An 18068-nucleotide genomic window follows, 5' to 3' on the forward strand; every position below is an offset into this window, starting at 1 on the left:
TGCACAGCTTAAAGAAGCATAACAACATGTTCTATGGTCTTTTCTCAACAAGTCCTGAAAGTTTAAACAAAATCGTATCATATAATTTTGTACAATGAGCGAATGAAAAAGTCTCGGCAAAAACGCCCATTGACTTAACATGGGGAGCGAAAAAAGTTCAACTTTGACCTCGTGCAAAGACACGTTACGAAGTTCTGAGGGGTATACGGCGCACACTAGCGTGTACCCAAACGTGTTTGCCATAAAATGCTGGGAAGAAAACCACATCTTCCTTGGCTCGTTTTCCCGCCATTGGCGATCGCGCAAAAAGTGTCCAAAACCCCGTTGACTTAACATGGGGAAAATGGAATCGCACGTGCCACGTGCCACGAGGTTTTAAGCGAGTAGCGACCGAAGCCATCAGGTAGATCGCCTGCGGGAGCCCATACCCTGAAATTTTTACGAAGATTGAGCGATTCGTTTAGGCCCCGGTCAAGTTGCCCCAATTCGCGGCCAGACTTGCAAAACATAGCCCGGAGACGGACCGCTCCGGTTGTTTTTCAATAGAAAAACACAATTCTAACGAATAGTGTTTGTCTTTTCAAACAACCTGCGGTTACACGCGGCATCTGCGATGCCGGGCTCCGCATCGCGGGACCGCAGGTTGTTTGAGCAAGCACCTTTGTAAACGCAGCAAAAACGCCCTCCACCAAACGAGAGGATGAGCCTTGCACGTGCAGACCGCAGTCGGTGTGCTACCCTGCTGGGGGGAGGGGGCGTGTAACTCGGCTCCTCGGCCAATTAACGATACGGGAAAGCGGTGTTCGGAAGAGAGTAAAAAAACAACGACGAAATCCACAAGTCACGTTTTTCGTCAGGTCAAAGATCATGTCACCAGAGGTCATTGAAGTTAAATAACGCGCCTTTTAGGGCGACAAAGGAAGGAGCGGGAGAGTGAGCCATGATACGTGGTAAGAGTGGCTACAGACTTCAGACTTTATGCAGACTTAACATTGAGGTATTATATATGCAACTAAATGACACACATGGTGTTTGTTCTAACCTTCTCAACAGAAAGTGAACGTGTCAGGACAGCACCCCTTGGTGACCATTATACTCAAGGGGTGTAGGAACTGATTCCCCAGGGGTGAAGCGATAGAAGCAAAAACATGAGTCACAAGTTCCCTCCTGCAGTGTATGGAGTACCTATATTCACATTACCAATAATATGATGCACAACAGGCCATAGAAAACCAGTGAATGTTGAATTGTACCCCAATTTCAATATCAATATGGCACTTGGCAATAACAGTAAAACACACTGTTTTTTATGTTAAATCAACAGAGAAAACTCCTGAACCTAAAAAATGATCAGAATGTATAATAAGGATAACAGTATAAATAAAAAACGACGACATCGGCACCTATCATCGCCGTTCCACATTCACCACTCCCCATTCCACGCACAGATTGTTTACGCCTTGGTTTACCCCGTGTTCGCAGTCTCCCTGACGACGGAGATTCTTTACGCCCACCGACCAATCACGTTCAAGATCAGCGGGGCTTGGCCGCAGTTCTCGGACGCCATTGGCCAGATTTAGCAGGACCTTCGTCGTCAGGAAAACTGTGAACACGGTGTTACATATTTCGTCATGGTAACAAAAGCGCCAGAATTGACTACCAGAATTGGATCCGAAGGTCAAATGGGTCACGTGACTGTCAAGTTCGGATGGACAACACCTGGAAAGTGGAAAACCGCACAACGTACAATAACGCTCTATATATCATTGGAAAGAGCATCAAAAATTGTATATCCTATCAACTTTTCACTTGAATATGTCTTCAAGGTACAAAGTTATTAAGCACCAAAGACGCTCCCATTGACTTTCCATGTTAAAATTTTTCATTTTTAAAGAAGCCTAAAGACAACAAACGAATTTGCACAGCTTAAAGAAGCATAACAACATGTTCTATGGTCTTTTCTCAACAAGTCCTGAAAGTTTAAACAAAATCGTATCATATAATTTTGTACAATGAGCGAATGAAAAAGTCTCTGCAAAAACGCCCATTGACTTAACATGGGGAGCGAAAAAAGTTCAACTTTGACCTCGTGCAAAGACACGTTACGAAGTTCTGAGGGGTATACGGCGCACACTAGCGTGTACCTGAACGTGTTTGCCATAAAATGCTGGGAAGAAAACCACCTCCTTCTCGGCTCGTTTTTCCGCTATTGGCGATCGCGCAAAAAGTGTCCAAAACCCCGTTGACTTAACATGGGGAAAATGGAATCGCACGTGCCACGTGCCACGAGGTTTTAAGCGAGTAGCGACCGGTGCCATCAGGTAGATCGCCTGCGGGAGCCCATACCCTGAAATTTTTACGAAGATTGAGCGATTCGTTTAGGCCCCGGTCAAGATGTCTCGATTCGCGGCCAGACTTGCAAAACATAGCCCGGAGACGGACCGCTCCGGTTGTTTTTCAATAGAAAAACACAATTCTAACGAATAGTGTTTGTCTTTTCAAACAACCTGCGGTTACCAGCATCTGCGATGCTGGGCTCCGCATCGCGGGACCGCAGGTTGTTTGAGCAAGCACCTTTGTAAACGCAGCAAAAACGCCCGCCGCCAAACGAGAGGATGAGCCTTGCACGTGCAGACCGGAGTCGGTGTGTTACAAACTGACGTGCACGGCACCCTACTCGCTGATCTATAGCGGTGTGCCAAATTTGAGTGTAATCGGCTCGGCCATTTTCGAGATCTGGAAGCGTCACCCTGCACGTGCGCACGTGCAAGCTGTGTCCAATTGCATTGTGCATGGGACCCTATTCGCCGGTCCCTAGCGGTGTACCAAATTCGAGCTCAATCGGCCCAGCCGTTTTCAAGATCTTGAAACGACCCCTCCACGTGCGCACGTGCAGTTGCATCTCAACCGTGACACATGGAAATACATACTAACTGACTTGTGCACGGCACCCTACTGATCGATCTCTAGATGTTTGCCGAATTTGAGTGCAATCGGTCCAGCCGTTCTTGAAATCTGGAAGCGTCACCCTGCACGTGCGCACGTGCAAGATGGGTCCAAACTGACTTGCGCACGGCACCCTACTAATCGGTCTCTAGCGGTGTACCAAATTTGAACTCAATCGGCCCGGCCGTTCTCGAGATCTGGAAGCGTCACCCTGCACGTGCGCACGTGCAGTTGCACCCCAATCGTGGCACATGGAAATACATACTAAATGACTGCAACCTACTGATCGGTATCAAGCGTTATGCCAAATTTGAACACAATCGGTCCAGCCGTTCTCGAGATCTGGAAGCGTCACCCTGCACGTGCGCACGTGCAGTTGCACCCCTACCAAGACACATGGAAATGCATCGCCTGGAAAGTGTCTACCTCCATGCCAAGTTTTAGCGCAATCGGCCCAGTAATTACCGCGAGCTATTGCGCTTATTACAAAACAGGCACCTCTTGGCTTTGCACGTGGAACGTGCGTTAGGGGTCACCCATATGCATCGAGAGTAGCACACTATGTGAAAGAAGGGAAAAAGCTACCCCACACAAAAAAACCGCACGTGTATCAGCCCAGTGGTTGCCGAGATATAAGTCGTACAAAAACGTCCCCACGGCGGCCGGCCGCTATTTAGCAGTAAAATCGTGTCGCATCCTTCTATTAGAGGTATCCCCGTCACCTGTTCGTATACTGTCTGAGCAAAGGCCATACGTTACGGTCCAAACTCCATAGTGAGGCGGACATACGAATTTACGAGAGTTTAGCGACGAAATGATTCACTTAATTGTTAAGTAATGGGTACCATTAGGTAGACCATAAATTTTATCTAGCATCTCACCGTAGATGCAGTAAAAAGTGCTTTACTTTTCAATGTATGTAAAGACTTGCTCAGCTCAATCAGTTCACTCTGTATTGGCTCAAGCCGTATCATGCGAACGCAATACAAACTAGAGCACCGACAGCGCAGCGCTCCCCAACTCACTGCTCGCCCAGTCCACCCGGGCCGCCGCCACGACGGCCCCCCCCCCCCGCAAGTAGGCATCCCGCACTGCACCGACAGCCGCGGGCGACCAGCTGACCGGCCAGCTGACCGGCCAGCAGCCGGCGGGCGGCAAGCCACGGATGGCCGACCCGCCGGCGCGGCGAGGGAGGGGAGGGACGCAGCTGAAAGACCCGACTACATATATATCAAAGAATGATACATTATATGTAATCATCGATGACGCGACATAAATCTGCTTTATTGGGTTTAGCGGTGTAGTCTGTGATGCCATCACAATGAAAATAGCCTAGTTTTGTAGAGCATCAAATTCTGATTCCATAACGACTCTCGCTAGTCCATTTTCAATTGTAAATAAGCCTTTTATTGCGATGCAAAGTCCCGAAATGGTGCCGACGGCGGCCGGTCCCCCGATGGTACCATACCATAGATGGTAAACAGGTTAGTTCACATTCCCGCCGCTATGCGGGCGGCGGCGGCGCCACCTGTCCTCGTGTCCGCCTGACACCGTAACGATATAGGTCTGAGCTCAAATCTCGGTAATGTCGTGCTTTTTTACTATATTTCTCAAAAACGGCACCACGTGCAATAAAGTTGTATATATCATTGGAAAGAGCATCAAAAGTTGTATAACCTATCAACTTTTCACATAAATATATCTCAACTGTAAAAAGTTATTAAGCAGCAAAGACGCTCCCATTGACTTTCCATGTTAAAATTTTTCATTTTTAAACGAGCCTAAAAAGAACAAACGAATTTGCACAGCTTAAAGAAGCATAACAACATGTTCTATGGTCTTTTCTCAACAAGTCCTGGAAGTTTAAACAAAAGCGTATCATATAATTTTGTACAATGAGCGAATGAAAAAGTCTCTGCAAAAATGCCCATTGACTTAACATGGGGAGCGAAAAAAATTCAACTTTGACCTCGTGCAAAGACACGTTACGAAGTTCTGAGGGGTATACGGCGCACACCAGCGTGTACCCAAACGTGTTTGCCATAAAATGCTGGGAAGAAAACCACCTCTTCCTTGGCTCGTTTTTCCGCTATTCCCGATCGCGCAAAAAGTGTCCAAAACCCCGTTGACTTAACATGGGGAAAATGGAATCGCACGTGCCACGTGCCACGAGGTTTTAAGCGAGTAGCGACCGGTGCCAACAGGTAGATCGCCTGCGGGAGCCCATACACTGAAATTTTTAAGAAAATCGAGCCACAAGTTTAGGCCTGACCCAAGTTGCCCCAATTCGCGGCCAGACATGCAAAACATAGCCCGGAGAAGGACCGCTCCGGTTGTTTTTCAATAGAAAAACACAATTCTAACGAATAGTGTTTGTCTTTTCAAACAACCTGCGGTTACCAGCATCTGCGATGCTGGGCTCCGCATCGCGGGACCGCAGGTTGTTTGAGCAAGCACCTCTGTAACGCCGCTAAAGGTGTGCCGAATTTGAATGCAATCAGCCCAGCCGTTTCTGAGATCTGAAAGCCTCACCCTGCACGTGCGCACGTGCAAGCTGGGTCCCAAATGACTTGTGGACGGCACCCTAGTTGCCGGTCTCTAGCGGTGTACCGAATTTAAGCTCAATCGGCCCAGCCGTTTTCAAGATCTGGAAGCGACCCCTACACGTGCGCACGTGCAGTTGCACCCCAACCGAGACACATGAGTATACATACTAACTGACTTGTGCACAGCACCCTACTAACCGGTCTCTAAAGGTGTGCCGAATTTGAATGCAATCGGCCCAGCCGTTCCTGAGATCTGGAAGCGTCACCCTGCACGTGCGCACGTGCAACCTGGGGCCCAGCAGACCTGTGCAAGACACCCTACTACGCGATCTCTAGCGGTGTGCCAAATCTGAGCACAATTGGCCCGGCCGTTCTCGAGATCTGGAAGCGTCATCCTGCACGTGCGCACGTGCAGTTGCATCCCAATCGTGGCACATGGAAATACATACTAAATGACTGCAACCTACTGATCGGTATCAAGCGTTATGCCAAATTTGAACACAACCGGTCCAGCCGTTCTCGAGATCTGGAAGCGTCACCCTGCACGTGCGCACGTGCAGTTGCACCCCTACCAAGACACATGGAAATGCATCGCCTGGAAAGTGTCTACCTCCATGCCAAGTTTTAGCGCAATCGGTTCAGTAATTACCGCGAGCTATTGCACTTATTACAAAACAGGCACCTCTTGGCTTTGTACGTGGAACGTGCGTTAGGGGTCACCCATATGCATCGAGAGTAGCACACTATGTGAAAGAAGGGAAAAAGCTACCCCACACAAAAAACCGCACGTGTATCAGCCCAGTGGTTGCCGAGGTATAAGTCGTACAAAAACGTCCCCACGGCGGCCGGCCGCTATTTAGCAGTAAAATCGTGTCGCATCCTTCTATGGGAGGTATCCCCGTCACCTGTTCGTATACTGTCTGAGCAAAAGCCATACGTTACGGTCCAAACTCCATAGTGAGGCGGACATACGAATTTACGAGAGTTTAGCGACGAAATGATTCACTTAATTGTTAAGTAATGGGTACCATTAGGTAGACCATAAATTTTATCTAGCATCTCACCGTAGATGCAGTAAAAAGTGCTTTACTTTTCAATGTATATAAAGACTTGCTCAGCTCAATCAGTTCACTCTGTATTGGCTCAAGCCGTATCATGCGAACGCAATAAAAACTAGAGCACCGACAGCGCAGCGCTCCCCAACTCACTGCTCGCCCAGTCCACCCGGGCCGCGCCGCCACGACGGCCCCCCGCAAGTAGGCATCCCGCACTGCACCGACAGCCGCGGGCGACCAGCTGACCGGCCAGCTGACCGGCCAGCAGCCGGCGGGCGGCAAGCCGCGGATGGCCGACCCGCCGGCGCGGCGAGGGAGGGGAGGGACGCAGCTGAAAGACCCGACTACATATATATCAAAGAAACATTATATGTAATCATCGATGACGCGACATAAATCTGCTTTATTGGGGTTAGCGGTGTAGTCTGTGGTGCCATCACAATGAAAATAGCCTAGTTTTGTAGAGCATCAAATTCTGATTCCATAACGACTCTCGCTAGTCCATTTTCAATTGTAAATAAGCCTTTTATTGCGATGCAAAGTCCCGAAATGGTGCCGACGGCGGCCGGTCCCCCGATGGTACCATACCATAGGTGGTAAACAGGTTAGTTCACATTCCCGCCGCTATGCGGGCGGCGGCGGCGCCACCTGTCCTGGTGTCCGCCTGACACCGTAACGATATAGGTCTGAGCTCAAATCTCGGTAATGTCGTGCTTTTTTACTATATTTCTCAAAAACGGCACCACGTGCAATAAAGTTGTATATATCATTGGAAAGAGCATCAAAAGTTGTATAACCTATCAACTTTTCACATAAATATATCTCAACTGTAAAAAGTTATTAAGCAGCAAAGACGCTCCCATTGACTTTCCATGTTAAAATTTTTCATTTTTAAACGAGCCTAAAAAGAACAAACGAATTTGCACAGCTTAAAGAAGCATAACAACATGTTCTATGGTCTTTTCTCAACAAGTCCTGAAAGTTTAAACAAAATCGTATCATATAATTTTGTACAATGAGCGAATGAAAAAGTCTCTGCAAAAACGCCCATTGACTTAACATGGGGAGCGAAAAAAATTCAACTTTGACCTCGTGCAAAGACACGTTACGAAGTTCTGAGGGGTATACGGCGCACACCAGCGTGTACCCAAACGTGTTTGCCATAAAATGCTGGGAAGAAAACCACCTCTTCCTTGGCTCGTTTTTCCGCTATTCCCGATCGCGCAAAAAGTGTCCAAAACCCCGTTGACTTAACATGGGGAAAATGGAATCGCACGTGCCACGTGCCACGAGGTTTTAAGCGAGTAGCGACCGGTGCCAACAGGTAGATCGCCTGCGGGAGCCCATACACTGAAATTTTTAAGAAAATCGAGCCACAAGTTTAGGCCTGACCCAAGTTGCCCCAATTCGCGGCCAGACATGCAAAACATAGCCCGGAGAAGGACCGCTCCGGTTGTTTTTCAATAGAAAAACACAATTCTAACGAATAGTGTTTGTCTTTTCAAACAACCTGCGGTTACGCACACCAGCGTGTACCCAAACGTGTTTGCCATAAAATGCTGGGAAGAAAACCACCTCTTCCTTGGCTCGTTTTTCCGCTATTCCCGATCGCGCAAAAAGTGTCCAAAACCCCGTTGACTTAACATGGGGAAAATGGAATCGCACGTGCCACGTGCCACGAGGTTTTAAGCGAGTAGCGACCGGTGCCAACAGGTAGATCGCCTGCGGGAGCCCATACACTGAAATTTTTAAGAAAATCGAGCCACAAGTTTAGGCCTGACCCAAGTTGCCCCAATTCGCGGCCAGACATGCAAAACATAGCCCGGAGAAGGACCGCTCCGGTTGTTTTTCAATAGAAAAACACAATTCTAACGAATAGTGTTTGTCTTTTCAAACAACCTGCGGTTACCTATTCGCCGGTCTATAGCGGTGTGCCAAATTTGAGTGCAATCGACCCGGTAGAAAAACACAATTCTAACGAATAGTGTTTGTCTTTTCAAACAACCTGCGGTTACCTATTCGCCGGTCTATAGCGGTGTGCCAAATTTGAGTGCAATCGACCCGGTCGTTTTCGAGATCTGGAAGCGACACCCTGCACGTGCGCACGTGCAGCCTAGGCCCCAATTGACTTGTGCACGGCACTCTATTCGCCGGTTTCTAGCGGTGTACCAAATTGGAGCTCAATCAGCCCCGTCAATTTCAAGATCTGGAAGCGACCCCTACACGTGCGCTGGTGCAACTGCACCCCAACCGTGGCACATGAAAATACATACTAACTGACTTGTGCACGGCACCCTACTAACCAGTCTCTAGCGGTATGCCAAATTTCAGCAGAGTCGGCCCAGCCGTTCTTGAGATCTGGAAGCGTCAGCCTGCACGTGCGCACGTGCATAGCGGGTCCCATCTGACTTGTGCACGGCACCCTACTTACCAGCCTCTAGCGGTGTGCCAAGTTTGATCACAATCGGCCCAGCCGTTCTCGACATCTGGAAGCGTCACCCTGCCCGTGCGCACGTGCAGTTGCACCCCTACCAAGACACGTGGAAATGCATCGCCTGGAATGTGTCTACCTCCATGCCAAGTTTTAGCGCAATCGGCCCAGTAATTACCGCGAGCTATTGCACTTATTACAAAACAGGCACCTCTTGGCTTTGCACGTGGAACGTGCGTTAGGGGTCACCCATATGCATCGAGAGTAGCACACTATGTGAAAGAAGGAAAAAAGCTACCCAACACAAAAAACCGCACGTGTATCAGCCCAGTGGTTGCCGAGATATAAGTCGTACAAAAACGTCCCCACGGCGGCCGGCCGCTATTTAGCAGTAAAATCGTGTCGCATCCTTCTATGGGAGGTATCCCCGTCACCTGTTCGTATACTGTCTGAGCAAAGACCATACGTTACGGTCCAAACTCCATAGTGAGGCGGACATACGAATTTACGAGAGTTTAGCGACGAAATGATTCACTTAATTGTTAAGTAATGGGTACCATTAGGTAGACCATAAATTTTATCTAGCATCTCACCGTAGATGCAGTAAAAAGTGCTTTACTTTTCAATGTATATAAAGACTTGCTCAGCTCAATCAGTTCACTCTGTATTGGCTCAAGCCGTATCATGCGAACGCAATGCAAACTAGAGCACCGACAGCGCAGCGCTCCCCAACTCACTGCTCGCCCAGTCCACCCGGGCCGCCGCCACGACGGCCCCCCGCAAGTAGGCATCCCGCACTGCACCGACAGCCGCGGGCGACCAGCTGACCGGCCAGCTGACCGGCCAGCAGCCGGCGGGCGGCAGGGCGCGGATGGCCGACCCGCCGGCGCGGCGAGGGAGGGGAGGAACGCAGCTGAAAGACCCGACTACATATATATCAAAGAAACATTATATGTAATCATCGATGACGCGACATAAATCTGCTTTATTGGGGTTAGCGGTGTAGTCTGTGATGCCATCACAATGAAAATAGGCGCCTAGTTTTGTACAGCATCAAATTCTGATTCCATAACGACTCTCGCTAGTCCATTTTCAATTGTAAATAAGCCTTTTATTGCGATGCAAAGTCCCGAAATGGTGCCGACGGCGGCCGGTCCCCCGATGGTACCATACCATAGATGGTAAACAGGTTAGTTCACATTCCCGCCGCTATGCGGGCGGCGGCGGCGCCACCTGTCCTCGTGTCCGCCTGACACCGTAACGATATAGGTCTGAGCTCAAATCTCGGTAATGTCGTGCTTTTTTACTATATTTCTCAAAAACGGCACCACGTGCAATAAAGTTGTATATATCATTGGAAAGAGCATCAAAAGTTGTATAAAATATCAACTTTTCACTTGAATATGTCTTCAAGGTACAAAGTTATTAAGCACCAAAGACGCTCCCATTGACTTTCCATGTTAAAATTTTTCATTTTTAAAGAAGCCTAAAGACAACAAACGAATTTGCACAGCTTAAAGAAGCATAACAACATGTTCTATGGTCTTTTCTCAACAAGTCCTGAAAGTTTAAACAAAATCGTATCATATAATTTTGTACAATGAGCGAATGAAAAAGTCTCTGCAAAAACGCCCATTGACTTAACATGGGGAGCGAAAAAAGTTCAACTTTGACCTCGTGCAAAGACACGTTACGAAGTTCTGAGGGGTATACGGCGCACACTAGCGTGTACCTGAACGTGTTTGCCATAAAATGCTGGGAAGAAAACCACCTCTTCCTTGGCTCGTTTTCCCGCTATTCGCGATTGCGCAAAAAGTGTCCAAAACCCCGTTGACTTAACATGGGGAAAATGGAATCGCACGTGCCACGTGCCACGAGGTTTTAAGCGAGTAGCGACCGGTGCCAACAGGTAGATCGCCTGCGGGAGCCCATACACTGAAATTTTTAAGAAAATCGAGCCACAAGTTTAGGCCTGACCCAAGTTGCCCCAATTCGCGGCCAGACTTGCAAAACATAGCCCGGAGACGGACCGCTCCGGTTGTTTTTCAATAGAAAAACACAATTCTAACGAATAGTGTTTGTCTTTTCAAACAACCTGCGGTTAAAAGACTGACTCATTTTATCCAAAACCCCGTTGACTTAACATGGGGAAAATGGAATCGCACGTGCCACGTGCCACGAGGTTTTAAGCGAGTAGCGACCGATGCCATCAGGTAGATCGCCTGCGGGAGCCCATACCCTGAACTTTTTACGGAAATTGAGCGATTCGTCTAGGCCCCACCCAAGTTGCCCCAATTCGCGGCCAGACTTGCAAAACATAGCCCGGAGAACGACCGCTCCGGTTGTTTTTCAATAGAAAAACACAATTCTAACGAATAGTGTTTGTCTTTTCAAACAACCTGCGGTTACCCAGCATCTGCGATGCTGGGCTCCGCATCGCGGGACCGCAGGTTGTTTGAGCAAGCACCTTTGTAAACGCAGCAAAAACGCCCGCCGCCAAACGAGAGGATGAGCCTTGCACGTGCAGACCGGAGTCGGTGTGTTACAAACTGACGTGCACGGCACCCTACTCGCTGATCTATAGCGGTGTGCCAAATTTGAGTGTAATCGGCTCGGCCATTTTCGAGATCTGGAAGCGTCACCCTGCACGTGCGCACGTGCAAGCTGTGTCCAATTGCATTGTGCATGGGACCCTATTCGCCGGTCCCTAGCGGTGTACCAAATTCGAGCTCAATCGGCCCAGCCGTTTTCAAGATCTTGAAACGACCCCTCCACGTGCGCACGTGCAGTTGCATCTCAACCGTGACACATGGAAATACATACTAACTGACTTGTGCACGGCACCCTACTGATCGATCTCTAGATGTTTGCCGAATTTGAGTGCAATCGGTCCAGCCGTTCTTGAAATCTGGAAGCGTCACCCTGCACGTGCGCACGTGCAAGATGGGTCCAAACTGACTTGCGCACGGCACCCTACTAATCGGTCTCTAGCGGTGTACCAAATTTGAACTCAATCGGCCCGGCCGTTCTCGAGATCTGGAAGCGTCACCCTGCACGTGCGCACGTGCAGTTGCACCCCAATCGTGGCACATGGAAATACATACTAAATGACTGCAACCTACTGATCGGTATCAAGCGTTATGCCAAATTTGAACACAATCGGTCCAGCCGTTCTCGAGATCTGGAAGCGTCACCCTGCACGTGCGCACGTGCAGTTGCACCCCTACCAAGACACATGGAAATGCATCGCCTGGAAAGTGTCTACCTCCATGCCAAGTTTTAGCGCAATCGGCCCAGTAATTACCGCGAGCTATTGCGCTTATTACAAAACAGGCACCTCTTGGCTTTGCACGTGGAACGTGCGTTAGGGGTCACCCATATGCATCGAGAGTAGCACACTATGTGAAAGAAGGGAAAAAGCTACCCCACACAAAAAAACCGCACGTGTATCAGCCCAGTGGTTGCCGAGATATAAGTCGTACAAAAACGTCCCCACGGCGGCCGGCCGCTATTTAGCAGTAAAATCGTGTCGCATCCTTCTATTAGAGGTATCCCCGTCACCTGTTCGTATACTGTCTGAGCAAAGGCCATACGTTACGGTCCAAACTCCATAGTGAGGCGGACATACGAATTTACGAGAGTTTAGCGACGAAATGATTCACTTAATTGTTAAGTAATGGGTACCATTAGGTAGACCATAAATTTTATCTAGCATCTCACCGTAGATGCAGTAAAAAGTGCTTTACTTTTCAATGTATGTAAAGACTTGCTCAGCTCAATCAGTTCACTCTGTATTGGCTCAAGCCGTATCATGCGAACGCAATACAAACTAGAGCACCGACAGCGCAGCGCTCCCCAACTCACTGCTCGCCCAGTCCACCCGGGCCGCCGCCACGACGGCCCCCCCCCCCCCGCAAGTAGGCATCCCGCACTGCACCGACAGCCGCGGGCGACCAGCTGACCGGCCAGCTGACCGGCCAGCAGCCGGCGGGCGGCAAGCCACGGATGGCCGACCCGCCGGCGCGGCGAGGGAGGGGAGGGACGCAGCTGAAAGACCCGACTACATATATATCAAAGAATGATACATTATATGTAATCATCGATGACGCGACATAAATCTGCTTTATTGGGTTTAGCGGTGTAGTCTGTGATGCCATCACAATGAAAATAGCCTAGTTTTGTAGAGCATCAAATTCTGATTCCATAACGACTCTCGCTAGTCCATTTTCAATTGTAAATAAGCCTTTTATTGCGATGCAAAGTCCCGAAATGGTGCCGACGGCGGCCGGTCCCCCGATGGTACCATACCATAGATGGTAAACAGGTTAGTTCACATTCCCGCCGCTATGCGGGCGGCGGCGGCGCCACCTGTCCTCGTGTCCGCCTGACACCGTAACGATATAGGTCTGAGCTCAAATCTCGGTAATGTCGTGCTTTTTTACTATATTTCTCAAAAACGGCACCACGTGCAATAAAGTTGTATATATCATTGGAAAGAGCATCAAAAGTTGTATAACCTATCAACTTTTCACATAAATATATCTCAACTGTAAAAAGTTATTAAGCAGCAAAGACGCTCCCATTGACTTTCCATGTTAAAATTTTTCATTTTTAAACGAGCCTAAAAAGAACAAACGAATTTGCACAGCTTAAAGAAGCATAACAACATGTTCTATGGTCTTTTCTCAACAAGTCCTGGAAGTTTAAACAAAATCGTATCATATAATTTTGTACAATGAGCGAATGAAAAAGTCTCTGCAAAAATGCCCATTGACTTAACATGGGGAGCGAAAAAAGTTCAACTTTGACCTCGTGCAAAGTCACGTTACGAAGTTCTGAGGGGTATACGGCGCACACTAGCGTGTACCCAAACGTGTTTGCCATAAAATGCTGGGAAGAAAACCACCTCTTCCTTGGCTCGTTTTCCCGCTATTCGCGATCGCGCAAAAAGTGTCCAAAACCCCATTGACTTAACATGGGGAAAATGGAATCGCACGTGCCACGTGCCACGAGGTTTTAAGCGAGTAGCGACCGAAGCCATCAGGTAGATCGCCTGCGGGAGCCCATACACTGAAATTTTTAAGAAAATCGAGCCACAAGTTTAGGCCTGACCCAAGTTGCCCCAATTCGCGGCCAGACATGCAAAACATAGCCCGGAGAAGGACCGCTCCGGTTGTTTTTCAATAGAAAAACACAATTCTAACGAATAGTGTTTGTCTTTTCAAACAACCTGCGGTTACCCAGCATCTGCGATGCTGGGCTCCGCATCGCGGGACCGCAGGTTGTTTGAGCAAGCACCTTTGTAAACGCAGCAAAAACGCCCGCCGCCAAACGAGAGGATGAGCATTGCACGTGCAGACCGGAGTCGGTGTGCTACGAACTGACGTGCACGGCATCCTATTCGCCGGTCTATAGCGGTGTGCCAAATTTGAGTGCAATCGACCCGGCCGTTTTCGAGATCTGGAAGCGACACCCTGCACGTGCGCACGTGCAGCCTGGGCCCCAATTGACTTGTGCACGGCACTCTATTCGCCGGTTTCTAGCGATGTACCAAATTTAATCTGAATCGGCCCAGCCGTTTCCAAGATCGGGAAACGACCCCTACCCGTGCGCACGTGCAGCTGCACCCCAACCGCGGCACATGAAAATACATACTTACTGACTTGTGCACGGCACCCTACTAACCAGTCTCTAGTGGTAACTGGTATGCCAAATTTGAGCACAGTCGGTCCAGCCGTTCTTGAGATATGGAAGCGTCAGCCTGCACGTGCGCACGTGCAAGCTGGGTCCCATCTGACTTGTGCACGGCACCCTACTCGCCGAGTCCTAACGGTGTGCCAACTTTGATCACAATCGGCCCAGCCGTTCTCGAGATCTGGAAGCGTCACCCTGCCCGAGCGCACGTGCAGCGGCACCCCAACCGTGACACATGGAAATGCATTGCGGGGCGGGTGCCTACATCCATGCCAAGGATCAGCGCAATCGGCAAAATAACTACAGAGTTATTACACTTGCTACCGAACTGACACCTCTTCGTTTTGCACGTGGCAGATCTTGAAGCGGCACCCTTCACGTGCGCACGTGCTACCTGGATCCCAATGGACTTGTGCACGGCACTCTATTCGCCGGTCTCTAGCGGTGTACCGAATTTAATCTGAATCGGCCCAGCCGTTTCCAAGATCTTGAAGCGACCCCTACACGTGCGCACGTGCAGCTGCACCCCAACCGTGGCACATGAAAATACATACTAACTGACTTGTGCACGGCACCCTACTAACCAGTCTCTAGCGGTATGCCGAATTTGAATGCAATCGGCCCAGCCGTTCCTGAGATCTGGAAGCGTCACCGTGCACGTGCGCACGTGCAAGATGGGTCCTAACTGACTTGCGCACGGCACCCTACTAACCGGTCTCTAGCGGTGTACCAAATTTGAAGTCAATCGGCCCGGCCGTTCTCGAGATCTCGAAGCGTCACCCTGCACGTGCGCACGTGCAGTTGCACCCCAACCGTAGCACATGAAAAGGCATGGTCCGGCGGGTGCCTACATCCTTGTGTAGTTTCAGTGCAATCAGCCAAGTAATTACCGTGTTATTGTCATTACAACAAAAGTGAAACCTCTCCGTTTTACACCAGTCACGTGCAGTAGGGGTCACCCGCATGCATCATCCATAGTACCTAAATACTTCTAAGAAGGGTATACGCTAACCCACACAAAAAACCGCAAGTGTATCGGTCCCCTGCTTGCGGAGACATAAGTCGTACAAAAACGTCCCCACGGAGGCCGGCCGCTAATAATTAGCATTAAATCGCATCCTTCAATGGGAGGTATCCCCGTCACCTGTTCGTATACTGTCTGAGCAAGACCATATGTAGGTGTGAGCTCAAATCTCGGTAATGTCGTGCTTTTTTACTAAATTTCTCAAAAACGGCACAACGTGCAATAACGCTCTATATATCATTGCAAAGAGCATCAAAAGTTGTATATCCTATCAACTTTTCACTTAAATATATCTTCAACGTACAAAGTTATTAAGCACCAAAGACGCCCCCATTGACTTTCCAGGTTAAAATTTTTCAATTTTAAACGAGCATAAAAAGAGCAAACGAATTCTGACAGCTTAACGAAGCATAACAACATGTTCTATGGTCGTTTCTCAACAGGTCCTGAAAGTTTAAACAAAATCGTATCATATAATTTTGTACAATGAGCGAATGAAAATGTCTTTGCAAAAACGCCCATTGACTTAACATGGGGAGCGAAAAAAGTTCAACTTCAAACCCGTGCATCTCAAGTTAACGAATTCTGACGGGTATACGGCGCACACGGGCGTGTACCTGAACGTGTCGGTCATAAAATGGTGTGCAGCAAACCATACCTTGCTCCGCGATTTTTTCCGCTATTCGCGATCGCGCAAAAAGTGTCCAAAACCCCATTGACTTAACATGGGGAAAATGGAATCGCACGTGCCACGTGCCACGAGGTTTTAAGCGAGTAGCGACCGGTGCCATCAGGTAGATCGCCTGCGGGAGCCCATACCCTGAAATTTTTACGAAGATTGTACATTTCGTCTAAGCTGCGACCAAGATGTCTCGATTCGCTGCCAGACTTGCAAAACATAGCCCGGAGAACGACCGCTCCGGTTGTTTTTCAATAGAAAAACACAATTCTAACGAATAGTGTTTGTCTTTTCAAACAACCTGCGGTTACCCGGCATCTGCGATGCCGGGCTCCGCATCGCGGGACCGCAGGTTGTTTGAGCAAGCACCTTTGTAAACGCAGCAAAAACGCCCGCCACCAAACGAGAGGATGAGCCTTGCACGTGCAGACCGCAGTCGGTGTGCTACGGACTGACGTGCACGGCACCCTATTCGTCGGTCTATAGCGGTGTGCCAAATTTGAGTGCAATCGACCCGGCCGTTTTCGAGATCTGGAAGCGACACCCTGCACGTGCGCACGTGCAGCCTAGGCCCCAATTGACTTGTGCACGGCACTCTATTCGCCGGTTTCTAGCGGTGTACCAAATTGGAGCTCAATCAGCCCCGTCAATTTCAAGATCTGGAAGCGACCCCTACACGTGCGCTGGTGCAACTGCACCCCAACCGTGGCACATGAAAATACATACTAACTGACTTGTGCACGGCACCCTACTAACCAGTCTCTAGCGGTATGCCAAATTTCAGCAGAGTCGGCCCAGCCGTTCTTGAGATCTGGAAGCGTCAGCCTGCACGTGCGCACGTGCATAGCGGGTCCCATCTGACTTGTGCACGGCACCCTACTTACCAGCCTCTAGCGGTGTGCCAAGTTTGATCACAATCGGCCCAGCCGTTCTCGACATCTGGAAGCGTCACCCTGCCCGTGCGCACGTGCAGTTGCACCCCTACCAAGACACGTGGAAATGCATCGCCTGGAATGTGTCTACCTCCATGCCAAGTTTTAGCGCAATCGGCCCAGTAATTACCGCGAGCTATTGCACTTATTACAAAACAGGCACCTCTTGGCTTTGCACGTGGAACGTGCGTTAGGGGTCACCCATATGCATCGAGAGTAGCACACTATGTGAAAGAAGGAAAAAAGCTACCCAACACAAAAAACCGCACGTGTATCAGCCCAGTGGTTGCCGAGATATAAGTCGTACAAAAACGTCCCCACGGCGGCCGGCCGCTATTTAGCAGTAAAATCGTGTCGCATCCTTCTATGGGAGGTATCCCCGTCACCTGTTCGTATACTGTCTGAGCAAAGACCATACGTTACGGTCCAAACTCCATAGTGAGGCGGACATACGAATTTACGAGAGTTTAGCGACGAAATGATTCACTTAATTGTTAAGTAATGGATACCATTAGGTAGACCATAAATTTTATCTAGCATCTCACCGTAGATGCAGTAAAAAGTGCTTTACTTTTCAATGTATATAAAGACTTGCTCAGCTCAATCAGTTCACTCTGTATTGGCTCAAGCCGTATCATGCGAACGCAATGCAAACTAGAGCACCGACAGCGCAGCGCTCCCCAACTCACTGCTCGCCCAGTCCACCCGGGCCGCCGCCACGACGGCCCCCCGCAAGTAGGCATCCCGCACTGCACCGACAG

The sequence above is a fragment of the Amphibalanus amphitrite genome, unplaced genomic scaffold (genome assembly GCF_019059575.1).
Source record: "Amphibalanus amphitrite isolate SeventyFive unplaced genomic scaffold, NRLGWU_Aamphi_draft 001218F_arrow, whole genome shotgun sequence".
Classification (NCBI taxonomy): domain Eukaryota; kingdom Metazoa; phylum Arthropoda; class Thecostraca; order Balanomorpha; family Balanidae; genus Amphibalanus; species Amphibalanus amphitrite.